At 44.6% G+C, this 27,853-nt stretch overlaps 1 long non-coding RNA gene across 4 annotated transcripts in view; it reads right to left on the bottom strand.

Moving 5' to 3' along the window:
* The window catches only part of LOC106016502 (uncharacterized), a 120,321-nt gene that overhangs the window by 29,866 nt on the left and 62,602 nt on the right, over nucleotides 1–27,853 (bottom strand). Inside the window, exons 5-8 of one of the 4 annotated variants that reach the window (XR_002401230.4) lie at nucleotides 20,071–20,357; nucleotides 8,979–9,059; nucleotides 8,335–8,462; nucleotides 7,376–7,714 (exon numbers count right to left, since the gene is read on the bottom strand). The exons of the other annotated variants lie outside the window; for them this stretch is intronic. This is a non-coding gene — a long non-coding RNA (uncharacterized lncRNA). Of the gene's footprint in view, nucleotides 1–7,375; nucleotides 7,715–8,334; nucleotides 8,463–8,978; nucleotides 9,060–20,070; nucleotides 20,358–27,853 lie in introns of those variants that run through there. 4 annotated transcript variants of the gene reach the window in all.

Below are 27,853 nucleotides of genomic sequence, written 5' to 3'. Positions count from 1 at the left end.
CCAGCTTTACTGACACGCAGTTGTGCAAAGCCTTGGGTGAATTCCTGTGCTCCCATCCCATCTCAAACACGTCCCAGGCTAGTGCTGAGAAGGTGTCACTTCAGACAGGACACAGGCTTCAGTGATACAGGGAGCTCACCACGTCCTCTGCTGGAGGTGACTGCACTCCCAGCCTATGAGAACAGCCATCAATTTAACCAGGATTTAAAATTAATTAATTAATTAATTAATTACATGAGTTCTTGCTTAAGGAAGCCATCAACCTGCTCTGAGATGGAGCCACGTTGTTGGGTTTTGTCTTCAGAATAAAGCAGGAAAGAAAGGTGCTGCAACTCGGATGTTATTAAAGGAACTCACAGCCCATCACGAAGAAGATCAGGGCATTATGCCTAATTCCACTAGTTCTTATGAGGCTCCTTGGCAGGTGAAGTTACTGTCTGAAGAGTCTTCAGCTCCATGCTAGTGAGAAGCTACACCTCCCAGAGGGTCGCACCTGACCCAGCTGCTCCTATGGAATAGTACCAGTAGCTGGGAACAAAGCAGTAAACCCACAACTATTGATTGTCACATTCTTTATAGAACACAAATGAAACAAATAAAAACATCTGGGAGTAAGATTTGTGAAATAAAAATGAACTTCTCTTTCCTATGTAGCAGTGAAAAAGCCATGTGTCCCAGTCATAAAACGCCCTGCCCTGAACACTCTTCTAACAACTGCAGACTTTTGCTTACAAAAAGGAAATCCTGCAGGATAGGAATTCACATTCATACTTCCTATTTGTCATCTTACCCACAGAAGAAATTAGTGCTTTGTATTACCGCCCAGAGCCGTGGTACTATTTGGAATCCAGGTCCAACGGGACCCCGACCAGATGATCGGCAACAGTGAGGCACAGTCCTGGCCTGCTCCAGGCTGGGAGAATCAAAAATAGAGATTTATACAGACACAGGAGGTGGCAACCTGCTTGAGACTGCTGCATACTAGGACATGCTGTACCTCCACTGATTCCCCTCTTTGCAGAGGAGGTACAAAACCTCCATAGCACTTAACAGAAGAACTAGATGGCCATGTCTGTTTTTCAGACTTCACACACATTAACAGACCTTCAGAGAGCCCTACCAAGTTTCAAATGAAAGCATCATACTCTGCTTCCAACCTGAAAATCACAGGGTAAACGTTGCTGAGTCACACTAACTCCAAAAAAGATCTGCTACCTGAAGTGCCTGCATAGGAGATCTCGTGCTTTTGAGCTCCTACCTGCATGAAACACTGCTACAGTAAAAATCATCATCACTCTGATGACCAATAATCATCCATTTACCTTAGGTGCAATCCTCCCTCTCTTTGATGGCTGAAACCATCAACCATTTTAACTGCCTCATTTCAAATAACACCTGTTTGACTAAAACACACAAACACTGACGTACACTTCCCTCATGGCATCAATGCGCCAGAGTAACTGCAGGACGGCCACAACCTGTTTTTCCAAGCAACCTCTGTAACAGGCAAAGTCAGCTAAAAAAAGAATATTTGCTACAGCTAAATCATATCCTTAACTCAGTGCAAATATTGTCCCGTATTTTAGATGCAATGAGAAACTAAATAAGTGGTGGCAAAGCAAAGCCACAATGACAATGTTTGACTCTTTTAAGCATTTAGAAGTTTATCATTAGTTAATGTGAGGGTTTTTCTGCACACAGACAGTTTTACCTTCTGTATCTTGTTGCATAGAATGATCATTAACAAGATACATTACATAATTATTCTTTTCTGCTCTACTTCTGAGTAGGCTCTCAGCTATAAATCTCACACACTCTGCACTGTGAGCAAAGGCTTCTGGCAGAATCCCATGACCATGACAAACAGAATATGGGGAGATAGTGTCACTCGATTTGACGAACTGACTGGTATCACCATAACCGTAATAGTCCCAGATCTGCAGCAGAAGAGAACAACATTGATTGTCAACATCAAAAGGGTCAAGATAAATTAAATATTTATGGCTCTGTGCTGTGCTGACAGCACTTGATGTGTTCTCAAAGCTGATACATTTCTTCTGAAGGTTGGCCCACTAAAATCTGTAGTGCTTTCTGACATTTACGTGTTTATTTCCTGTGCTACTGACAGCTTGCAGTGCAATGGACTAACACTGCACTTCAGTTCTCCAGGAGGGCTCAGCTGAAAACCCCTCACTTCCCCGTTTTCCTCAGCCACTGCCATGCATTCCATTCAAAGGGGAGGTACACAGCAGTAGCTCCAAGAAAAAGAAAGTAAAACAGCAATAGTTACACAAAAAAGTGGCTCTTTATGTTACATACAGTTTGTGTGTCTATTTCTGTCCAAAGTGGCTGAAGATTGGTGAAAAAAATCAAGTTCAGGGTTGGGTCTTTGTTTTGTTTCCCCCTTAACAAGATAAATACTAATTTCAATAAGACTATTCCCATGTTCAAGGCTAAGTTTCTGTGTTCCCACGGACTGCACGTGTGGTCACATCAATCCAAATAGGTGCCATGAATGGAATGACTGAAGCAGCGTTTAGGCAACGGAAAACCAGGAACGTAACAAAATGCCAGCAAAAATGGTATGATGGAGACCAGCTCTTAACAAACCCAATTTTGCCTTCCAGTAGATTTCAAGTTAGGTTAACAGCGTAAATTTCTTAGATAAGACCTCAAAGTTAGCACCGAGAATGCAGTGTGACTGCATTACACATTAAATGGATTAAAAATACCTACCTAGCTTGAAAACACAGACATTAACAAGGACTCGTCATCTGAGGCTCAATTACTGGCGAGTTCCCAAAGGGATTGGGCTGAAACTCTTTACAAAGAAATGCTTCCATCAATAAGGAAAAGTAACTAAAGCAAAGCTAACAAAGGGAATTGGTATTACAGATACCTGCAGACTAAAAAATGAGGAAAAGATGAGAGCACTAACAAAGGAATCAGAGCCACTTGGGAAACAGGACCCACTTGAACAGGATTCATTTTAAATCAAAACTCACTAAATTGTTCATCTGGGAAAAGTCTTAAAAATTCAGAATGGAAAGGTCTAAGTACCATCCAAGCCTTTCCTCCTACTGAGATCTAAGACACACACATAGATATTTGACTAAATATTTCTTGAAAATCTCTATTGATCAAGATTCCACAGGCCTGGCAAGTAAATTTGGTCTAATATTCCTTCCCTACATGAAAGGCCTCTCTCGCATCTGCACTAAAATGTCCTCAGCAGCCATTTCAGACGACATTTACTTCTTAGCCAGTCCCCAGTGGGCATGAAAACCAAGGCATACTTTGTCCTTGTGACATTTTACAACAGCAGCCTGCAGTCTGTTTGCCCATCTCAGTTCTCTTTTCATGAAAAGTGGTTTATTCATTTTTTTCCCCAGTCCTGTTTTCAAGAGTAGGGAACAATACTCAGGAAAATAGCAATGGAAAAAGAAAGCTTGGTTTGCAATCACTGTGAGCTCCAAGCACAGTCTTGTGGCAAAGACTAGATCCACTTGTTGGAACGGGCTGCCCAGGGAGGTGGTGGAGTCAGCATCCCTGGAAGTCTTCAAAAGACGTTTAGATGTAGAGCTTAGGGATATGGTTTAGTGGGGACTGTTAGTGTTAGGTTAGAGGTTGGACTCGATGATCTTGAGGTCTTTTCCAACCTAGAAATTCTGTGATTCTGTGATTCTGTGAAATGTTAAAAGGAGAGTAGGTAGGACTGCGCCTGTGTATGGCTTGATTATGCACATTGAAAAGGAGGATACTGAAATAAATATCTGGAAATGGAAAATCCACCTCTTTCTTGTTTCACTGTTAAAAGCACCTGCCTCACCTCTTGTTTTAATTCATCTGGTTTCACTTTCAGTGGTTCTCAGCACGATTTGAGTCCTTCAGCACCCTGCATTTTCTCCCCATGAAAATCGGTACCATTTACAGTGTAATCAGGTCACCTCTCCATCTTCCTTTTGATAAGCTTACCAGGTTGCACCTGCAGAATCTATCACTGCAAGGCATTTTTGGAAGCCATGAGGTGCTCTCATGGCTCTTTTCCAGAGCTACTGTTGGGTCCTATGATGGAGGAAAGAGAATGGGAATCATCCATTCAGTGCAGGAATCATCTACAGCTCCTCCTTCCCGGGTTATTTGACAAGATCAGATTTGTCAGATTCGATTTTTGGAAAGTAGTATTTTGTGAGTTTCATCACCCTATGCTGAAAGCCAGGCGCATCTTTTACTCATGTTGGCATCCCTTCCATCATTCAAGGGGAGCAATTTCACAAGGACACGGTGAATTCCTACAGCTCCCCTTGTGCAGCCACAGTACCCAAGCTGACTTCTCACCATTTACATAAATAGGTGCAAGATTCCTCAGCCTGTTCACATGCTACCAGCCCTAAAGCCCACTGCCAGAATCCCAGTCCTTCCAGCCAAGGAAGTCAAGAGTTTTCCCAAAGCAGGAGCTGCTCCTTTCCTCACCCCCTTGTTCTGCCAGCTGTGCTCAGAGCGAGGGGCACGAGCTGTCCTTCCTGCTCCCACTGTTCCTGCAGCTTGGTGCTCAGCTCCACGGGCAGGGGCACCTTCCTTCTCTTCCATTTCTCATCTTTTTATATTTCAACATTAATTTTACTGCTCACCCTTATTTCCCCCTTTCCTTTTTATCTCGCTGCTCCCTCTTTGCTCAACACCCCATCTGCTGTTTTGATTCTGATTTTACGTTCACTTCTCCTTTTTCACTGCCGTTATGTGAATACCTTCTGGCTGACACCTTCCATCCTTTCTCCCGGCATTACTATCCCTCCCTTTCATTTCAGTTTGATCCTAGTCACAGTAAAGGAGAAAAAAGAAACCTTGTAAAGTTCCAAAACACATTTTCAAGCTCAAGAAATCCGTCACGCTTAGTTTTACATTACACATCTAACGAATGACGTAAATCAATGGCAAGAAGAGAGCATGGCAAAGGACACACACCATGCAGCGTTAGGACAACCTATCCCCACCAATATCAACAGTCAAGCAGCGAGGGCATTCTCCAGGGAAAAACTGGGAGGCCAGACTCTAGTGCAGCTGGCCATCAGGTGGCCCAGGGCTTTGAGTCTGGGTCTCCATCACCTGCAGGGTTTTCTCAGCTCCCCTGGGAGCAGCCTCACCGCAGCTGCCCGGTCAGCTTCCCTTCCACCTCCTCAGTGATGCTTCAATTCTTGCACGTAACCCTGTGCGCATGCAGACCGACCTGATATTGTCTGGATTGGTGAACAAAAAACACTCAAGCAAGGCTGCACCAGCAGTTACTCCAGTGGAGGAACAGTACCAACGAGATGTTTCATTCTCTGATCTCCATACAAAAGAAAGTGTTTTCTTTAGAAAAGCAATTGTGAGATTACTAGGCAAGAGTTAATCTCCTAATTAACTGCACAGTATCTCAAGTTTTTTCCTTTATATTACTGAATATAAGGTTAGGGCAGAGAAATGCTTTTCTGCATTAATGACATCTGGTACCAGCAATTTGCAGTTATTTTGACTGGTACAGTACTTAAATTACTAACAACACACACACAAAACTCAGTGGGCTAATAGCATTCTGTGGCAGCAAGGAACATACTTTGTCAAGATCATATTTCCACAGGACCAGATTAATCTAATTACATTTTATTTTATTTATTTTTAGAAAATGGCACTGACAGACATGCATGGCAAATAATTCACTTATAAATTACTCCCACTCCTGCTGTAGATGTTATCAGCTCCAAAAAGCCACTTAGAACTATGTGAATTCACTGTCACTCTCAATCATTGTATACGAAAATGTGTGCAAAATTTTGTCGAAATAATACCCATCTTTTGCAAATACCATGTGTCTGGTATTTGCTGAAAGGCTGCAGACTGGGCAGGAAGCAAGCAGCATTTGCTGTAACAAATGTCGATGCTGATTCTTGGCAAGACACCCCTTCCACTGATAAGCATTTTTAAGAAACATCATGGATCTGCATCATCAGAAACAGCATTTACGTGAACTTAGTTTGAACTTGTTTGAAATAAATGTGAAAAAGCCATGACTTTATTGTAGAAGCACCTAGAGACGTGGCCCCGGTTGAAAACAAGCACCTGGAACTTGCAGGGGAGCCCCCAGCACTGGTTGCCTTGTGTTTTTCAGCCTGGGACTGGGACTCACCCCAGCCCACAACCTCCATCCAAGCTCAAGCCCAGGCCTTCGGCCCCAGCCCAAAGTGTCCTCGGCGTGCCCATCCCAGCTCTGTCCCCGAGGTGATGTTTGGATTTTCTGGAGTGCCCTCAGACCTGGCTATTGCCCTCACTTCCCGGCTCCGTGGGGCTGTCCCATCAGTGGGGCTGCTCTCTGTTCTGCACTGTGAGCACCCCTGGCTCTGGCCTTGCTCTGCTCTTGTGCCCTCTGACATGGGAACTCTTCTTCCACAGCTTGGCGATGCCAAAAAGCACTGCCCACTGCGGGATGCCATGTGAGGAGGCAGCTCACAAGGTAGGCTTTGTTTAGCCTGCAGTTAGACAAGAGTGTTTTAAGCAATTAACTTCATGCAGGAACACAGTATGTGTGAGCCTCTCTTTAAATCTGGTTAAGAAACGTTTAAAAAAAAAGAGAGAGGAAGAAAGGGCAAACAGACACAAACATACCGCACGGCTGTATGGACCTACAAAGAAGGAATCTCACGTCATTTTCACAGAATCCTGAGAATCGGATAGAATATCTTGAGTTGGAAGGAACCCCCAAGGACCACTGAGTCCAACCCCTGGCTCCACACAGGACTACCCAAAACTCAGACCATGTGGCTGAGAGCCTTGTCCAAACGCTCCTTGAACTCTGGCAGGCTCAGTGCTGTGACCACATCCCTGGGCAGCCTGTCCCAGTGCCCAACCACCTCTGGGTGCAGAACCTTTCCCTAACACCAGCCTGACCCTCCCCTGTCCCAGCTCCGTGCCATTTCCTCAGGTTTTGTCACTGTCCCCAGAGGCAGAGCTCTGTGTTTGATCCCTGCTCCCCCATTCTTCCATGTCATTTCTTTGTCCTTTTCCTGTTCCCTGGATTCTCTCCATAGCATTTTTAAAAAGGAAAACTCCTTTTTCCTCCTCAGCCCTGCCTAAAGTGCCTATGTTCAGATTTGTGCCGTACCTCTGGTCTAAGCTTGTTTTATATTGCTAAATTAGCACTTGAAAGGCTCCAGCAGGTGAACTGACAATACCTCATGACAGCTCCTTCCTGCTATCACACCAAATTTCTGTATTATTAATGCTGCAGACACCTCCACTTCAAAGAATTCTATGATGCTTCAAGGAACAGAGTCTCATGTATACACCAGAAGTACTTTCATGATGATTTATACATAGTTCAGCAATATTAACTGGAAGGTGCTTCCTAATGTTCAGGTCACATTCATTTGGCAATCAGATTTCAGCAGAGAAAAAAAACCTCTTACCACGTGTAAAACTGCTAGTTAGGTTCCATCATCCAGCCTGTTCTTTTGGGTAGTAGCAAAGCAGAATCAATACAAAACTCAAGAGAAAAACTTGAGCAAATTGAAGTTCAGCGAGGTAACAAGCACGGCACTTCCTGGGCTGTATTTTGCATTCATCAAACCAGTGCAGGCCAGCAGTGAGGAACAGCCCAGTGAGCAAAACTGGAAGTTACCAATATTACCACCATACAGCAGAAGTTAAAATTCAACCCCTGCACAACGACAGAACCCTCCTGGAAGGGGGGAAGAAAAAAAAAATAAGATGTTAGAAACCATTCAATATTTTATTATCTAATCAGTATTTTCTGCGTTTGACTACAGGATTTTAATGTGGGAAATTAGAGTTACATATGATAAAGCTGGATGAATTCCTATGATCCCTTATAAAACAGAGATTCACAATCACATCTCATATCCTGTGTTTTACTCTTATGTTGAAAAAAATCAAGGGTAATGCTTAGAGAGCTTAATCCCTTCTTGTACAAGTCACTCAGTGATTCAGAGGAAGCCAAGTTGGAGATTCACATACGATGAACACAATTATCTTCGATTCCTCCAACAGTTCCGTAGTCTGAGATCATTCATCTCACTCTACATTGCCCAACTGTTATGATATCATATTATTAAGAATATTTTGCCAACATAAAATAACGAGAGGAAACAAGAGTTCCTCTGAGAAACACAAATTTAGACATCTAATTTAATGACAGAGCCCTCAGAGCTGTAGGAAGTAAAGGTTCTCCTCACCTGGAAACACAGCACGCAGTAACTAACAGTGATATCTAACCCGTAGTGCTGTTTTTATTAGTAGTAGACCGCCCCCTCCTTTACAGCGAAAGGAAAGATTTCTCACCACGCACAGAAGAATGACTGGCCTGCTTTACCCCAGCAAGCCAGCACAGCCAGCAGGGAAGTACATCTTCTGAGTGGAAGTGCTTGGTTCTCTTATCAAAGCCCCCATATTATGCAGCTGTCCCTCCACTTTGGTAAGAGAAAACAAGGAGAAAAATAAAGCTTTGGAAATATTTTATAATATTTATCCCTTTCCACTGTCATATTGAATAAAATAAATTCTTTTCAGGCTTCAACTCCACTGCCTGATCACTTATCTCACTTCCTTTCCTCTTCACGTAAGGTAAGTAAATACCAGTATTTCTGAGCTGCTTCAGAAACCTGAAGTTCTTGTTCTGGAAGTGAAGGTTACAATCACAAACTTCAATACTACATACTACATTTATGTCAACAAATTAATTCTATACTCTGCTGCAGCACAAATTACCCCACTCAAGCACGTCCTGCAGGTGAGCCTCCTACTTCCAGATAAATACCAGCCCTCTCCCTTTGCAGCTCTCTGTCTGCAGTTCCCTGACACAAGTAGCCGCAACTCACCAAGCTCCAGTGCAAGTAAAATGCATTTTATTGCCATTTCTTCACCTGAACCAAGCCAGAAGCAACACCAATGTCACAGAAACACATGCAGCCCGTCTAAACCATTACCTCTGACCAGGTGGGTTCTCTCCAGCCTAAAGCAGGCCTTGGAAGTAACTTGCTTCCACTCTCGTATTTGCACCAGGGCACCTGCAGGTTTCAATAGGCAAGTTATGGTCCTTGCTGGAGAGTTTTAAACTTAAGTATATATAGATAGATAGATATAGATATATACACACATACAGACATTCCGCAGATTAGACTACAAAGAAATGTACACATAAAATTGAGAACAAGTATCAAGCCCATTCACAGCCACCTGTTCCAGGTTTTTCTGGGCCAGCAAGCACAGTGCTCATCACAACTGCTGTAAAACACTGAAACGGCTCCACTGCTGCTCCACGAGCTGCCCAGCAAACCTCCCTTACTTCACACCTTGCTGCTAGAGACACCCTGCTGCTGCTGCTCCCTCCTCCCCCCCTCAGGTGTACCCATGCAGCCCTCCCCTCCCCTCTGGGCTGGCTCTGGCACCTGGCTCATCTCCCAGGAAGCCAGTTCAGCTCCTGAACCCAACAGAAAACCAACCCGGCTTTGCTGAGATTTATTCCACTCTAGACAGGCTGATTTGGTAGTCAGAGGATCTGACACAAGCACGCACACAAGAGAGAGCCGGAACGGGACCACCTTTTCCAGCAGGAAATTAATTCAGCCCATCCTTTGGCATCTTGCCCTGGCTTGATACCTTATTATGGACTTACAGTTCAGCCAAAATAGATGTTGATGCTTAGGCATATTAAAAAAAATCCAACGTCCCCACACAGCAACAAACAAAAGCTAAGCACATACTGACAGGTTGCAGCTGTGCACATCAGCCTTCTCCAGAATGAGGTGTAAATTAGAAGGGAAGCGCTTGTTAATACATCTACCTATGAAAGCTCTTAAGTACCTTCTCTGAATTTCACTACAATTAGCCAGTCATTGTATGGGACAGTGTTCATTACCGACTCTTCTGCTCAGTGGTATAATTTCTGTCCCCGTTAGGGACACTCTTTGCTGGGTAGCCAAGGAAGGCCAGGAAACGCCGTGCTGGCTCCTGGGCTCTGTGCCAGTCCCATCACCAGGGCCAGGTCAGAAATTACATAATCAGGTGGAGTACTGAGCATTCATCAACAGCTATGATTTGGGGGAAGAATGGAGGCAAAAAGTAGCAAATATTAAGCTACAAAGCCAAAAAGCTATGAAGTTACAACAGGTAGCCTAGCCAGTCACAAAGCCAAGCAGCACTGCTTCTATGTATAGAGCTCTTCTTCACTTCATTTACAAGCCGCCATCCTCCTAGGACTATGTGACACCAGCGTAACAGTAACAGTAGTAATAGCAACAACAATAATAATAAAAACAAGTTTGCAATTTAATCATCTTAAATTTCTGAACATCAGATTTTATTCTTTTACAGAGGGAAGACAAACTATTACAAATTTGAAGTACGTCCCGTAATTACAACTCGCCAGCTAAGCTCCACAGCAGTTCCGAGGCTGAAAAAGGAGCAGAAATGTTTTCAGCATTAAGTGAGATGTGCTTACTACAGCCAGTTAACTGCACCTCTTGCTTTAATTAAAGCAGAGCAACAAAATGCAAAAAGTTGCAAAAAAAAAGCATCTCATTTACAGGAGTTTGCAGGTCTAATAACTAGATTACCTCCAGCATTTGAGCAACACATTTAATAATGTTCTCTTCAGAGGGAAAAAAACCTTCCTATGGAAGTTAAAGACTGCCCATTCAGAAACACTGGCCACACCAGAATTGTACCAGCTAGCTGAATTTTTATATATAAACATTGCAGTGACATTGTAAAAGCATCATTTTTCTTTTCTAGCTATGCACACAAATTATTCATATTCTTACATAACAGTCAGCTCACTGCATTCATAACGCAGCCTGCCAAGATGGCTCACTTTTATAAAGATATAGAACAAAAGAGAACAATAGTACATAATTGCTTTACAAATGGCTTTATAGAGTAATTATATCATTAGTCCTGAGTGGTTCCAGCTTCCAAGTGTTCTGCCACTAATCTTTTGAATACATTTTTGTCAGGAACTAAGTGGATATCACTGGGGAAAAAACTTGCACAGTGCAGAGCATACGACTTCACTTGGTTCCACTCAGCTCACTGAAAAGGAGTGATTTTCTATCCCCACTGCCCTTGAGACAGCCAAAGGAGGAACACCTGACAGCTGCTTCTGTGTACCAGCTCCATAGTAACTCCACTCCCAAAGCTTCCTACCTTGAGTTTTATCTGTATTCCTGCAGTCATCTGGGGGCAGAGGACCCCTGACAGCCCACCTACAACCAGCGCTGACATCCTCAGAAGGTCGGGAGGACACAGGGACCAAAACTTCTTTAGGGACCTGGACGTAGCCCAGGTCCCCCACTGAGAGCTTGCACAGACTGCACCATCCCTGCAGAACGCATGTCCTCATCTCCTCGCATCTTCAGCTCCGCCTTTGACTTCAATTTCTGGATGAGATCATCTGCAACTGCGTTAGCGTGTAACAGAGGGTACAGGCACTGTACTCAACACTTCTGCAGCTACTGTGAGCAGCTACTACCTGCAGGTCATCTGCAACATCCGCTCAAATGCCTCAGACTGGTCAAGGACAGCGGACTTGAAGTCAGTTCAACACTTGCTCCCTCCAAGACCATTCTTCCCAACAGTGCTGGCTGCAAAGCAATGCACTGACCCACGTTATTTCGACTTCTCAGTGCCCTTGTCCTTGTTCTCAACAAAATCTTTTCAGATTGGTATCTTGCAGGAAGGAGTCCCTAGTTAGCTTATTGGGGCAGATGCAGTGCTGCTAATCCTACTTCGGACTTACAACATGCTCCAGTTTCCCCTGCTTTGGTTTCCTTCCATACGTGGAATCCCTCAGCCATATCTCTGTACCGGCTACCCTCTTTTGTAGCATGTAGACAGGACAAGAATAAACACATTACTGAAGTACCGTAGGTGCTGTTACTGTGTGCAATTACATAGGCAAGTCATCCCAGCACTGAAAGCAAAGCGTTCAAATTCCCTTGCAATTATTCAGTGCACAGACAAGAACTACTGCAGAATCCAGTCCTATCCCCCGACGCTGTCTCTGTCAGAGATAACCCGGGTCCTACCTCATTTCAACATAAGAGCCATATTAATCATGTGCAGCTTACCGTGACATAACAGCCAAACTTAATAATAAGCTGCATTTTGTAATCTACAAAAATTTGTAGGCTACACACTACCCAGCAAAATATGAATTGTCTGCCTTAAAAAAAAAGCATCATTTGCATACAAATAATTGTGAACACATATCACAGAACCACAGATAGCAGAGAAGAGTTGGGGGGAGGGACCCCTGCGGATTGCCCAGCACCCCCCCTTCCCGAGCAGCACCACCAGAGCCAGCTGCCCAAGACCAGGTCCAGCCAGGCTGGATGGTCTCCAAGGACCCGTCCTTGTCTCCCAGCACTGGGCAGATGGGATGATCACCTCCTTCAGCCTGCTGGCTGTGCTCATGGAGCCGAGGATGCACTGGCCTTCTCTGCTAGCTTCTTCTCTGTCGTTCAACCTCTGGTCCATCATGACCCCTCAGGCCATTTCTGCCAAGCTATTTTGCAGCCCACCAGTCCCCAGCCCGCAGAGCACATCGGGCTGTTCCTCCCCCAGGGGCAGGACTCTGCACTTTTCCTTTGCTGAACTTGGTAAAGTTCCTTTGGCCCAGTTCTCCAACTGGTTGATGTCCCTCTGAATGGGAGCACCACCACGCGGTGCACCGACCCACCACCTAGGTCACTAATGAGGATGGATTGCACCACTACCATATGACCCTGCTGCCACCTCTTCCACGTCTTTTTATGCTGTGTCAGGAGCTCCATGCTCCTCCATGCAGACCTCCACTCACCTGCTCTTCATTTCCTGCCCATCCACTTGGCCCACTCTTGACCATGGAGGAGACTCTCCTCGAGCAATAACCAAGCAGGTCCACAAACAGGCCAAACTCTGCTCCCGTGAAGCTCTAGGCTGTGATTCTACTATTTGCCCTGTCCCTTTCCTTTAGGATCCTGAACTCCACCATATCAAGGCCACTGTCTCCAAGGATGTCTCTGAACACACACACCCAACCAGTTCTTTGTCTGTAAGTACGAGGCCCAGCAGAGCACCTGTCCTTGTTCTTTCCCTGACCACCTCTGCTTGGGAGTTTTCTTCACTTCAGAAGCCTCCTGCATGACTTGTGCCCAGCTGGGTTGCCCTTCCAGGGGACACTGGCGTGGCTACAGCTCCCAATGAGGAGCAGGGCATGCAAACATCAGGCTTCTGCCACTCATATAAAGGCCTCACGTATTTCTTCTTCCTAATCAGGCAGTCTGTACCAGACACTGTCCACAACACCACCTGCACTGCCTGGTGATGCTGACCCCAAAACTCTCCCCTGGCTCCTCACCCTCCTCAAGGTAGAGCCCGACGCCCTCCTGCTGCTTCCTCACAGACGGGGCAACTCTTCCTCACCCCCGGCCTGTCCTTCCCCAGGGGCTCACATCCTCTGCTGCAGTGCTCCAGCTGTGAGCATCCCACCACATCCCGTGATCCCAGTGGGACCACAGACCTCTAACTGCCCTGTGCCACGTGCCTTTGGGTATGGACACTTCAGATGGGCACCGAGTGTGCTCACATACCAGAAAGAGTCAGAGTGAGAGTGCCTCCCCCCATCCTGCTGCCCTCTCGGCAACTCTATTTCTCTATTAAAGTCATTTTCACAGCAATTAAATAAGATCCCTGGGGTACCTCTCGCTCAATCACTTTGATCACAAGCTAAAAAATACCTCACGTGCACTGCTTAATCCAGCTTGTACCTGACAGGTATGAAAAGAGCCATTATATTGTCACATTCAATCCTCTGAAGCCATTAATGCTGCACAACATGAGTGACTGTGTCACAGGCTTAGTAAGGGACGGGGGGGGAGCACAGGAAGGCAAGGAAACACTTCGGGAAGAGAGGAGCTGAACACTGCCTGCACAGCCCCAGACAATTTCCAGACCTGCAGAACAACTAATCACTCGGGTCACAGACCTAACAGGGATTTGATTCCAGCAAACTTGATTGTTTTGCAGACAAAGTGCTTTTACAATGCCATAATTAAAGACACCTGAGCAGTCTCTGGAAATGTCCTAGTGTTGCAGTTGGTTCCCCACCCACTGTGAACACAAGCACAAGCTCTGTTATGCCTGGCCTTGCCAGGAGCATGACAGCTACCCCGTTACCCTGAAGGTGCACGTCCCCTGGTCCTTGTCCAGAGGGAAGGGGACCAGGTGAAAGCCAAGCAATAACCCACTCAGTGGTTACAATTAATAGCATTTACCACTTGCTGAGAATTTTACATTTCTTCAATGTTTTCAAAACATTAATTACTAAGTCAGGGGAAAAATAAATAAAGTGTCATTGCATTTTGTAGAACAACCAGTATGCTCTGATGTACTAATTACCGCAGGCACCACTCAGATCTGCTGCTACCCGGCCCCTTCTGTCTGTGCAGCCGGGGCGCTGCGTATGCCTGCAGACCCTTCCTGGCACCAAGGGCACGGAGCATTTGCAGATTGTTTTTTTTCCAGTCTGCTTCTTCCCAACCTCAGTTGCCAAATAAAGATTAATGTACAACAGGAACAGTGAGTTAACAACCAAACTTTTTAATTTTTTTTTTTAAGATAGGCTTGGGTAAATTTAGAACGAAGCTTCCTGGGACTGTGCACTTCTCAGAGTGTCACGTACTGTAACCACCCAACATCCACATAAAGCTTTCAAAACCAATGAGATCTGTAGCTCTTTCCACCTCAAAAGCCTACACCAAAAATCAATGACAAAATCTGAATAATCACTACTCCAAAATTGGAAGCCCACTGCTACAGTAAAAATTGGGATGTAAAAACTGGTATGTAAATTTTTTAAACTTTTTTTTTTTAATCATCAAGTAGATAAACTTTACCTTTTAGATAAAGTTTACCTCCGTTACAAGTGCTGTTTCCTCATGAAGCTGCTATGAGATCTCATTTTCTTGGGCTGTGTCTGTTATGACTGTTATAACCCCAGGAAGAAGAGCAAAAAAATAAATCAATTTAAACAACAAGAAAAAATGGCATCTGCTGCAAAACTTAACAGTCCAAGTTCCCAAGGAACTTCACCTAAATTCAGGTAGCACCTGGAATATAATTAAAATGCAATACTTAAAATAGGAAAAGGAGTTCCCACCCACAGCTCCACACCACAGACTTCTCAATGAGGTGGAAGCTCTGAAACCAAACTGCTGTTGCTGTTGTGCCTGTTAGCAGTGTCTGAATACTTCATAAATACTTCCCTAGTGCATCAGGACAGAAGCAAGAACGCTTGCTATCCCTTCCGTCTAAAGTCTTAATCTTTGTCCTCAGGAACCTTCAAAACAATTTGTTTCTGAGCTTAAGATGAGGGCATGGTTTACTTTCATAATGGTCACTTTACAATACGTGTTGAATTTGAAAATCCAATTAAAAATCCAATACTTTAAGCTTATTCTCATTAGGTTTCAGCCTATCTGACAATCTGAGGAATGTGAAACTCTAGACTGATATTTAAAGACAGAAAGAGAACTGGTTTAACTTAAGAAGTCACTTCAGAGACTTATGTCTGGCTCCTGTTTTTAAGGATTAAGCGGGTTGAGTATTTCAGTGCCTCATTTTGTATAAGCCTGGCCAAGCCTGAATTCTAACTTTATCATTTTATTAATTCTTTAAGAAAAAGTTTTGGCAAAACTGACAAGCAATGGCTACTTCTGCTCCATTTAACCTGAGGACGTGAAGGCAGAATCACGATGCCATTAGGACTGTATGAACACCAAGTTTAATTCCCTGGCTCATGAGGTTCTTGGGAAGAAACCACATGTCAGTTCTCAAAAGTACTTGAGGCTTAACTGAAATAGGAAGCCTTTAATATTTCAGGACATTTCAATAAAGATGCAGAAAGAAACGTGGAGGGAGGTTAGAAGTTACTGCAGCTTAAGAATTCCACATCCCTTCTGGTGACTAGCTACTTTACGATCCTTGCTCTACATTCCTATTCTGCCAGCAGTGACGTGAGGATGTCAGCTTTTCCCATTCCTGATGTGTTTGTGATGATGAAGTGCAAAGCGACTGGATATTAGAGTGATGGAACATGAGTGCCCAAAACATTGAAAAAAATAATACACAGCATCGTTCTCAGCAGAGCACCTAGAAAGTGAGCTGCTTTATACGAACAGAAGAGACTGCCCCACAGCATCATCTCCGACCCAATGGGTGTGTTACTGTTGCAGTACTGTTGCCTCCACCGAGCCCTCCGGGAGTACACCCACAGCAGCACTCGGCCCCCTCAGGCTGAGCAGCACTCTGAGTGCCGCAGCTGGGAAGCTGGGAGACCTTCCCAGACGAAGCCCTCTCCCGTCTCTTTATAACCACATGGCCCAGAAGACCACATCACTCGCTGCCCCTCACGCTTCACCTCAGCTGTCATGGGGACCCTGCATTAAGTTAACGGTGACACAGTTGAGCAAGGGCATGCTTGAAGCAGGGGGTATTAGCAACAGGACAGTGAACTCCCATCCGGCTCTAGCCGCAGGTCAGCACTGTCAAAAGATGCCGAGATGACTGAAAAGCTGACTGCTGCAGCTTCCACTAGCAAGAGAGCAAATCAGAGCATCGCTTCGCACCAGGAACTCCTGAATGAGGACAGAAATGCCATCTACTTCTCTATAGAGCTTTTCACACAGCCCAGCAAGGCTCCACTGACAGCTGAATCTGCCAGGGCACAGCCAGGAAAGGGCTACTCGTGCCTCTGCCTCATTTCTTACCCTCTCTCCCTAAGCATCTGCTACCAAGCACTCTCTAAAAGATCCTGGCTCTTCTGTCCAACCTGACGCAGACATTTGCATGTTCCAGACAAGCTTCAAGATGAGAGGGCTGAACAATTTACAACTGCAAAGAGTACAAAAGGACAAATCAGATTGCACCCAATACTTTTACTCTGCATCAGACAAAATCTCTTTATGTACGATCCAACAGAAAACCGCACTTCAAGCTGTTTCACAACGGAAACTCTCGTAAAATCTCTTTCAATATCTTGTCAAAATCAGCATGCTCCGTGACTAGATGACTGTCAGGGTGATCTATAGCCCCTAGCTAGCACTGTAATATAAGCTAAATTGCCTGAGTCACAAGCAATGATAGAGTCATTCTACAGGAAATTGGAAATCAATTCTTGTCATCACTGTACGTAACTCCTTTATCAGAGTTCCAGTTCACCAGTGTAATGCGAGGGAAAGAGCCTGGGAACTGACAATCGTGACAAGTTGAACAGTCACACACAAATGTATGAAGTGCTGAAGTCCTGTGTCTGGAATAGCATTTTCCATACGGAACATGGCAGGTATAAGCAGCCTGACTGGGCAAAATATTGAAGGTTAATGGTGGTCATACACATGCAAGCAGAAAAAGCTCGAGGTGTGTTGCATCGTGTTACATTAGAGGGATGTACATACCTGGGGTTTGAACCTGAAAATGGAGGCTCTAGCCAGTAGAGTGTTCTCTGTGCAGTGAGTCCTACTGGGAAAGAAGGGACAAGCTTCTGCTAAACAGCTTGTGAGGTGCATGTGTGATTAAGAAAGGCAGGGCAGCAACAACAGTGCCTGCAAGCACTTATTCACAAGCTTATGATTCACAGCACTTTTTTTTTTTTTTTCTTTTTTTAAATCAGGACACAGTTAATAGAATCAACTGGTTAAATCAGCTTTTGTTTCTAAGAAGATCTTAGAACTAAGGGAGAAGCCACTCCTTTGATTCTGAAAGGTAGGAGGAAAAAAGAACCCAACATGGTGCTATTCTGCGAGCATGCAATCACCTTTCTGGCAATGATGTTACCCTATGTATGTGTTGTTATATCTGTTTTTATTTAGACTAACCATCTAAGCTCACTAAAATAAGTACAAAATTTCTTTGAAAATATATGCAATTTAAGAAAACTCTCCTTGGAACAAACAAAACACTTCTTATTTCTCCTTTCTGAACTGTCCTGAAAGAAAGCAAACTCACCAAGCTTCCAGCTATGCACAGCAAAACCACAGCCACTTCACAGAACCCCAGAGCGGCTGAGGTTTCTCCACACAAACTCACTTTCAATTACATAAAACTGAAAACTGGGGATGTGGGAACACGAAGAGCACATGCAAAGGCCAGCACAGCATGTTTCTGAGCTTAATGCAGAAATCTTAACCAAAACTGAGTACTCCTACCAAAACACAACCTAACATAAAATCTAATACAAGGTGCTCCATGTAAAGCATACAAAAAGGTTCTTCCTTACTCTCTGGCCTATTAAAGAAAAAAGTAGTTCCTTCACAAACCAAGTGCAGTAGGACAAACACTGAGGATCCCTCTCCACAGGAGCCCAAGGGCAGCACTCTTCCATTAAGCGGAGCACAGCCCACGGAGCAAACAACCCAGCCACAGCAGCCACCCACCCACCCGCCACAATAACGAGCAAAGCTTGGAACACGCTACAAAGGGGTCTGATCATGGCTCTGAGAGCTGGATCAGCACTGGCTGCAACAATGTCTGGCATTAGTCAGGCAAACGCTGAGCCAAGGGGTATCAGAAAACGACTGAGAAACTAAATGCCATCATCTTGTGTTAATTAGCTGAAGTTAGTTTACATAAGCCACCGATCTTTTTATCCTCACTGCCCTACAAATCTAAGCACGATATTGTTTATATTCTTATAACTACGTCTGAACAAAAACTCATTCATACCCAACTTTTGAAGTGTATGAATACTTTTCAGCTCTTCTGCTCCATCATTCAGAAATATGGTTGTTCCATGCTCGTTTTCATTTCTTTATGTAGAGGGTAGTTAGGAAAGGAATGCATGTTTTGTGGCAGAATAGTTGCAAAATCTACATTTTTTAAAAAAAAGAAAAATCCACCATTTCTTGCCTTTTGGTTTTTGTTGTTTTAAAACAAGCTGAAATCCACAATATCCCAGAAAGACACTCATTTCTACTCCAAAAGTCTTACTTGAGATTAAACACACTATCTACCCTTAATGATATGCCATTATTCATTAAGCTATTAAAAATTAATCTGGTAGATAGAAATTTGGTCAGATGTTTGTTTGTTTAACATCATTAAGCAGTTTTGAACCTATGAACCAAAGGAAAGAGGCTTTTAATTAAGGGATGCCGAATAAGAAGAGCACGGAAGCGTAACATTTAATTTTCAGAGTCTAGTTACATAACATGTATTCCTTGGTGGCAGAGCCAGCATCAGAAGTTCCTGCCCCACTCCACCTCTCCCTTCTTGTTCCCATTAAAATGCTGTGATGTTGTGATACGAGTTCATCACTGCATTAACCCAGGATATCATTCGCCACCCCTGCAAAAGCGTTGGAATTCTTTTAAATGCTTCTAGGACAGCCTCAAAAGCATCCCGCTGCGAGGGCAGAAAACACTGGCCTGGAAACAGAAGCAACGTGATGTGCATAAAACATAACTCAGCAGTCAGCGTCCAGCCCGTACCACTGCACTAATACCGTCCTGGTTCCCTACAGGCTGGCACATGGCCCTAACAAATTAAGCCAATACAATGCAGCACTGGTTAAGAACAAGCTGCATTGATTTCTGGCTTCCTCAGGTTTACACAACAATACACTGGTTTTGAAAGAGCCAAGCCAAATCCACCCTGGTCCATTACCAGTGACACTCCCTGTTTAAGAAATATGCCCGTCCTCTTCTCTGACAGTTCACACTTCTTTTGGTGGCCTTTGATTCAGTCTGGAAATCCCAACAAAGACAGCAACTGTCACACAGACACACAACATTCATACTACCATGTACGGGTGGCCAGCTCAAACTGGAGATTTTTCATCAGCAGACATTTTGTTCTGGAGCTGCGCTCTTACACACACAGAAAGAATGTCCTCAGCTACCAAAAAGCACCACAAAAGAACCAGGAAGTGATGGCAACCATAAAGAGGTTCTGAAAAGTCCACGTGTGCCTGTAGGAAATGAAGGATTAGACGCATACAGCCCAAGTAGGCATAACTGCAGTGCTGTGAACAGCATTACTTACTGAATTTGCAGAGTCCTTCCAAGTCTGTGTCATCCCACAGCACAAAGTAAGGACGTCAACGGCCACCTAGTGTGAATCCGGAGCAGGAAGCCACCAGAGCACCAGCCAGTTGTACTGACTCAGCTGAGAGTCCCCGGCCCCACGAAGATCAGCCTCTCCCCACCGAGCAAGTGCAGTGGTTCTGCCTGCCAGCTGCTGGAGGCTCACAGCCATCTTACAACCAGGCAAAACGGCGCTGCTTGCTGGTGTGTGTATTGCAGACAGAAGGTACAAAATGATCCAAAAGCCTGTTAAAAACGAGGCAAGTAAGAGGGGGTTATCGCTTGTGAAAAAAATGAAAAAGGAGCCAGTGATGTTAATTACACCCACTGCTGGATCCAACATTCTCCCCTACTCTCCCTTTCCAAGCAGAGGTTCACTTTACAGCATCAGGTAGAAAACATGTGAGCAAACTGCCCAAGAAAAGTTGTGCAAGTCATGAATCTTCTCTACAACTGCCATCATAACCATGGGAAAATATTTTATAGCTGCAATAACCCCCTGTAAAGGAGATTACCAAAGTTAACAGCCATGATTGAAAAATAACTGGTCCCAGCTTTGTTTCAGCCCTTAATTTAGGCACTGTTTGTTAACTGCTAGTTATTGCTGAAGCACAGTCAATTTTGCTTGGTAAATCATTTTAAAGAGTGTTTCTCTATATATTAAAAAGCCCGAAAGAGAGGTTAGGAAAACCAATAAATTTTAAAGTATGGAAAGCTACAGAGGCAGAGAAATCTTTTATCAATGCACAGCATTGTAGTGAGACACATCCCGACATGAAAAAGTAATTTCCATGTTTACTGATGCATTGTGGATATTTGTTCAAAGCCTTTAACATAAGCTGTTAGTTACGCAGCACTGATTCATTTAAGTTCTGATGATTTCTCAAAGTTTTAATTAGTTCTGAGAAAATGTTTTATGTAGAAGTCACAAGTCACCGGGAAGTAGACCTCCCCTCCCTTCTTCCCGCATTTCAAAACCTCATGGGACAAGTCCTGCATATTACATTTGAGCAGAGAATAACAATACTCCTTAAACAGAAAGCTGCAGCACTTCCCCAGCTGCCACTCAGCACCCTGCGTTTCTTTTAGCACCCAAAGTACTTTACAAAGCCAGCACATTTATCCATGTTTTACAGACGAACGACGCAAGCTGCAGAGAAATTCACTAATTTATTATGGACACGCAGCAGCGGCAGCACCAAGAAAAAGCAGCAGCAAAAGTTTTTGGAAAGTCAGAGCACCATGCCCATAGTACGGAGGCCAGCGAGCCATGCAGGTGGGCTTGCAAGGCCCCTGCTGGGACCCACACCCCACAGCTCCGCCAGCATGGGACCACTGCCAGGCAGAAGCAGGCACGCTTGCGTTCACCTGGGCACCCCAGCAGCAACACCACCAGCACCGCTCGTTTGCTGCTGCCCTTTTTCTCTTCACACCCTCTGCTCAAACGTCGGATACCAGCTGCGTGTTCAGGCCTGTGGCAGGACCACAAAGCCCCAGCTGGTGGGAGCACACAGTGCTCTCTGCAGTGCTGTGCCACAGAACCAGGCATGCCAACTCAGTCCTGACCCAAGTCCTAAGGATGGTGCTGAGAGCTGGTGTCCATGTGTGTGACCAGCTGAGATGGACTTTCTACACACTTCTGTCAGGTGTTTTCTAGTTCTTATTTTAGCTATGAAAGTAATTGGAGTGCACTCTTACAGCAACTCAGAAGATGACGTTCCTGAAAACTGCACCTACCAGATGAATTAAGCAGAGCAAAGCACTTTTCAATGTTACGAGGCCTAAATACCAAAGCATGTACAAAGTGTGCTTAATCTTCTATAAGACCTCTGACGTTTGAGTAACATCATCTCATTGTTCCTCCATTTGTTCTTGCATTTCCAGCTTCCACTTCCAGACTGTATTTAGGACTAGCGCGGCATAAGGGAGAAAAACAGCTTATGTCTTGTCTGTAGTCTTGAGAGAGGGAAGCACCGGATCACCTGGCAAGAAATTCCAGTGCTGCAAGAATTCAATTTCTGCATCAGAATTAAGACACTGTAAATCTGAACAAGCGAGCACCCATTTTTTTGGATGTTAATCCAAGCTGAACTAAACCCCCAGGTTCTGCCGTTAAAGATGGCTCTTCTCATAATTCAGACTTTTTCACAGCTTGGAAACTTAATGATGCTAGAAAACTCTGAGCAGAGGAAGAATAAATCCCATGACAATTAGCACAAAAAGTGAATTAAAGGTTTCTTTATTAAATATCTTTAAAACTTTGTCTGAACACGTGCATCTTATGCCAGCCACAGCACAAATTACATACAAAGCACGTGCACGCTGCTACGGCACTGAATGTTATCAGCAGCCTCAATTCCTCGGATCAGGGCAGAACTCCTCGTCCACCATTCTCTCCTCCCAGCCCTGTGCAAAGTTTCTTCAGTCTTTGCTGCTGTTGTCGATCTGTCACGTCTTACTGTCTGGTACTGAAAGATATTACCAGCACAATTCTGGTTTTATTTAAATCACCTCCCCTGTAGGTTAATAGGTGATTCTTGGAAACTGCATTTCCAGTCATACACAGATCAGAGCAGGCACTTCTCTGGTCTCATTCATTTATTAGCATATATTGTACGCTTTTTCTTTATTTACCAGTGGCATACCTCTTTTATACAGTGATTTAAGGTATACCTCTAAACGGCTTATTTCCAAATGCAAGGCAAATGGTTACTTGCCATGCAGCTGCTTGGAAGCCACTTGCTTGTAGAAGTTCTTTTCCAGTACGTGACAAACGGAATTCAAATTACAACAGGTAGAACAATCAATGTGATCATGGGGTTTAGTCTACCCTACAGTAACCATGTCAGTTCAGTCTTTGCTTGTAATTTTCCCATTTAAGAACCTGGCTTCCCTACATCTTTCTAGAACAAGATGCTGAAATGCTCATAGCCTGTTACACCCAAACTAAATCAGCATGACTGCAGACACATCTCAGCAGGCATCAGCCGCTGGTTCAGAAGTTTCCTGTGGGGTTTTACATTAAAGAAAACACTCGTTTCCGTCCGCAGCAAATCACTGCTATGACTTCCAGTATGGAATGACAGAAAACATGCATACATTGGTAGTGTTATTAAAAGAACAACATTCCCTAATGAAGATGTTGAGCATTACTGGCTTTGCTCTTTAGGCTCTTTTAGGATTGCTGTAGGGCTGATGATTGCACCTGCTATTCCTGGTGCTCCAGCAACCACAATGAGCTCCAGCTCTCAGTGAGGTTTCAACTCGTATTTCTGAAACCTCTTTGATTTCTATACAGATCCCACAAGCAATGTAAGAACGTGGCAGAGGAGGCCCTCTGCGTGCTGGGACAGGGCAACACCTATACAGTCACAATCAGCAAATACTGTTTGACTTGCAAAGCACTTGTAATAGAATACTTAATTTTTTTAATTGTAACTAAAGATCACTTATAATCTGGACTAGGTAACTCTGTTTGGTCATGCCAAAATCAATGCAAATAACCTTGTGGCTGTATTCACTAATTTGAATTTGCTCTCTCTGTGTTATCCTACCTGTTTTCAACAAGTTAAGCAGCCCAAATAGGGAAAACCTTATTTCAAAAGGAAAAAATAAAGGGATGAAAGCCGTCACAAGTTTGAAAGACAACCAGAGAAAACTTCAAGCGATGTCTGTCTGATACCATAAAATACCCAAAATTTCACACAGTTCTGTTGTAACTGAAGAAAACCTACCTGAAGGGAGCACATTTTGCCCAAGCCCTGAATTCCTTAAGACTGATAATGAACACTCTTAATAGCGAGGTTATTTGATGAACTGATAAACAAAGCAAGTAAGCATTCAACAGTCTTCCTCTTAGCAGGTTTCCCCCAGCCATCAAATAAAAAAACTAATTAGGCAAAACCATTTGATGGTGTACTTAACTGAGTGCTACCCTGTTACAGTGGCACTATGTCTTGAAGAGAATAAACTCCCCTCTGCAACTGTTAAACTACAGCCTTTGAAACGATTCCCTGGATACCAGCGATTCTTTACAGTCAACTTTGGTTGAGATATTTTAAACAAGCCATGAGTGCTCACAGATAAACCCCTAAAGGCAGTAAAAGGAATTCAGCAGGGATGCAAAAAGCTTTGCTGGGAAATTTAAGTTACTGCTGAGATACCCATGTACTGTACACAGGGAGACTGCAATGTCCTTAATTACCTGCAGTCCTCTGACACTGCTCACTGCTCTGTATTTAAAAATTACAGAAAAACAGTGAACAAGCCATGTATGTGTAAATTGAGCCTCACCTGCCTACATATATCAAGTAAAAATATTGATTTAAGACCTTGCTCTGCTTATGCAGCTTTTCACCTGGCTCTGCTAAAAGCAGTATGATGGCAATCACCGAACATCATCAAAGGGCTCTCAAACTGCTAAAGAAAATACTATCATCTACAACCTAATGACACAGGATGGCAGTTAGATCATCCACGTTTACTGACTATGCAGGCAGTCAGCTGTTGAAGCTGTGCTGATGAGCTGCTTGCTAAGCCACGTAACACGGTCACTCAGGATCCTAGGAACAAACACAAGGAGCTCCCACTGAAAAACCCAGGAGGCTTCTGCTCCCGATTGCTTTGGATACTTTTGACGATCGTGCCTAGGTAGGAACCGTGTTGCTCTGAGATGCTTCCACCAAAAGACACCATGTGTGTTCCTCATGCACTGCTCCCTGTTGCTGTACCTTGACCATCCTCTGAGGGTTATTTACTTCCATGGCACTTAGCACACAACTCAGACGTGACACACCAAGGTCTGCAGAGGTCAAAGGACAAGTACCAAACCATTTCACAGGACTTGTCCCATACACTGGAACTGATCACATGCGCACAACACAGCGGTACAGAGCATTCAAAAGGTTAAGATTATCCCAAGTCCCCTTAAGAGCTGACGCTGCAGCACCAGGCATTCTTCTCTGTGGTCTTGCTCTGTGGAGCAGGAAGCAGTTTTCTTTCCACATCACTGCAAGTCATGGCCCAGAGTCCCAAGTGACACAGCACTGCAGGGCTAACGTTGCTGATGTATCTAGCTAGAATGAAAGTTCAATAATAGCCTTGTCAAAAAAATTTGTTTACTACAGTAGGGAGGACTTTTGTGAAACCACAGCACCATCATCTGGTCAAACACCTGCACTGCTTTTTGTCCTTATCACCAGATCATCGGAGTATAAACATCTCAGTATCTATCACCACATCTCACAGGATCTTCACAGGATGTGACATTATCATGTAACAACTTCCCTGTAATTATGTTTAGAATTTTAAAAGGTCATTAGGTTCATATTCCTTCTACCATTTTACCATGGTTTTCCCCATCTTTCCAGGGCCGAGTCCACTAATCCTTCGTTTCCTGTACATCTCACAGGAAGGACCAGGCTGGATGCAATGGCTCCAACCACTGCCCCATTCTCCAAGGCACCCGATACACCTGATATGGGATAAAAGCAGAACAGAGCTCTTGCCCAGAGAAAACAGTTGAAAGCAGGCAGGGTTGGCTAGAAACTGAGAAATGAGAAGATAAAACCTGTTTCACAGCCAGGGGCCAAGAAATGGCACTCAGCTTCAGCTGCTACTGCATGCCCTGGCACCCCAGCTCCCCGGCCCTCCCTTCCCTCTCTGCCACTCACACCCACAGCGTTCACGTGCAGATCATGGCACAGAAAAGCAACCAGGGACTTTCTGGTCCTGCACTAACAGGACCCATAGGAAACTACTGCAACCTACCTCCCACCCTCAGCTTGAACATGCCGTGTATTTACACGTTCCCTGTGCTTTTGTGCCAGCATCAAGAAGTTAACCTTTGGTCCTCTGCCACAGCCTCTCCCAGCACCACGGCACACGCTGCACGAGGTGGATTTAGCAGTCTAGGTCAGCACTAGCTTTAGTGACACAGTTACAGTGCTATACTCAGGGTGCACTTCCTCTGCAGCACCCCTACAACCTCTGTGCAGCACTAGGGACTAGATCAGGTGAACGTGAAACAGGACCACCCACAGCACCAAGTCTCCTCCGTGGCTGTCGAGGACGAGCACACAGCACAGCCCTGTGAAACTGCACAAACAGCCACTGGGTTTCTGAAGTCATCCAAAGGATTTAGACACAAGTATCGCTTAAGTCAAGCTATGGAACAGGAATCACTTGTAACAGGGCAAAACGCAATTTCAGCGGTGAACCACAGGATTCAGCCCTCAGAACTTGCTTGCAGACACACACTGTTCGTATTCTCAAGAGTTTTTAAATAACATTCATTTTAAGCTGTAGGTCCACCTGGATACGTCCCTTCTCCACATAGAGCAGGTGAAGCAAGCTGTCTCTCTTGCATTCAAGACTCACGTTGCCCCCTCCACACTTCCCACAGAAAAAGTAAAGTTAGGCAATACCTGAGCTTTGCTCGCTACCGCTTAAAAGAGGGGGATACACAGAGGCAGTGCTGTACAGAGCTGGAGACAACGTGAAGAGAAGCAGTTTATATCCCTGAGACAGGTAGGTTAGAAGTAGTTTGGCCTCTCAAGTTTTCCTGCAGGCCACAGGTGAGTGGAGTTAAGGTTGCAACACAGCAAATCCAAAGAGATTTCTGGTATCTTTCAAGGGCAAGCCTGAAATACCTGATGCTTCTAGTCCACACCTGCTTCTAAAGGCCTGATGAGGATTTTAACCTGTTCAGACTTTGTTTGCTTTCCTTACTTGATGTGCTACAAGAGCTCCTGCAGCACAGGGGACACAGCACAGTGCGATACACCTAGCTGCACCGAGTCACTGGAAAACAAACAGCCCAGGCATCGCAATTTGATGGGCCTTAATCACAGAGGACTCACACTGATGAGCAGGGATTGCATGGCTTTCAGTGGCTAATGAAGTTGCAGGGGGGCACTTACCAAATGATTTTTAAAGAAAACATCATCGATTTCCTTGCTGTGAAATGTAGCACCTAAGTGACAGGCTCAGAAATGGCTCTGCTACCTGGCCTCTGGGGAGCAAAAAGGTGCCAAGGACAGTAACCCTGTCAGCAGCCACGAGCACTGCTGCCTCCGGCTGGACTCACCGACTGTTTCAATGCAGCACAGCAAGGACTCGAGGATGGCTGCTTCCAGCCTAGCTGAGCACTCCAACAAGCAGGTTTTGAACTGTTACAGGGGGACATCTCCCACGTTCGCAACACTCAAGACTAAGAATCCTCCTTTAAAATGTTTAGCTACACAAATATGCTTCAAGAAAATATTTCCTTGTTTTGAGAAACCAGCATTTTCTATATATATAAAAAAAAAAATCACTGAAAAATTCACAACCAGCTCCAATTATGCTATTCCTCTGGGCACCTTGTGGGGAAGTCATTTCATCACGTTTCACAAACACATTCTAACATATTTGCTCTACCCTGTCCTTTATTTGGCCCCGCTACTTTTGTGCTGTCTCCTCCATCAGCAGCAACTCCATTCTTCCATGGCAAAGGCAGAAGAGAACCAACCGGAGCTGCTAACTGGGGGAGGCAACACGTACTCCTCCATTTTGGGACACCGTGCTGCTCTCAGCAACCAAAGGCAGTTTGCAGTTCCACAGCCAGAGTAAACGTTTGCAGCCATCGATTACAATCTTGCTTCCTTTTCCCAAAGGAAATGCACTACGGACACTGGATTGTGGCTCCTCTCCCAAACCCCGCCACCACTGCACAGTTCACAGCCTTTTCTGAACTTCTGCAC

The sequence above is a fragment of the Anas platyrhynchos genome, chromosome 20 (assembly GCF_047663525.1).
Source record: "Anas platyrhynchos isolate ZD024472 breed Pekin duck chromosome 20, IASCAAS_PekinDuck_T2T, whole genome shotgun sequence".
Lineage (NCBI taxonomy): Eukaryota > Metazoa > Chordata > Aves > Anseriformes > Anatidae > Anas > Anas platyrhynchos.
The sequence above is the reverse complement of the archived record's forward strand: the minus strand, read 5'-3'. Positions and strand labels throughout refer to the sequence as shown.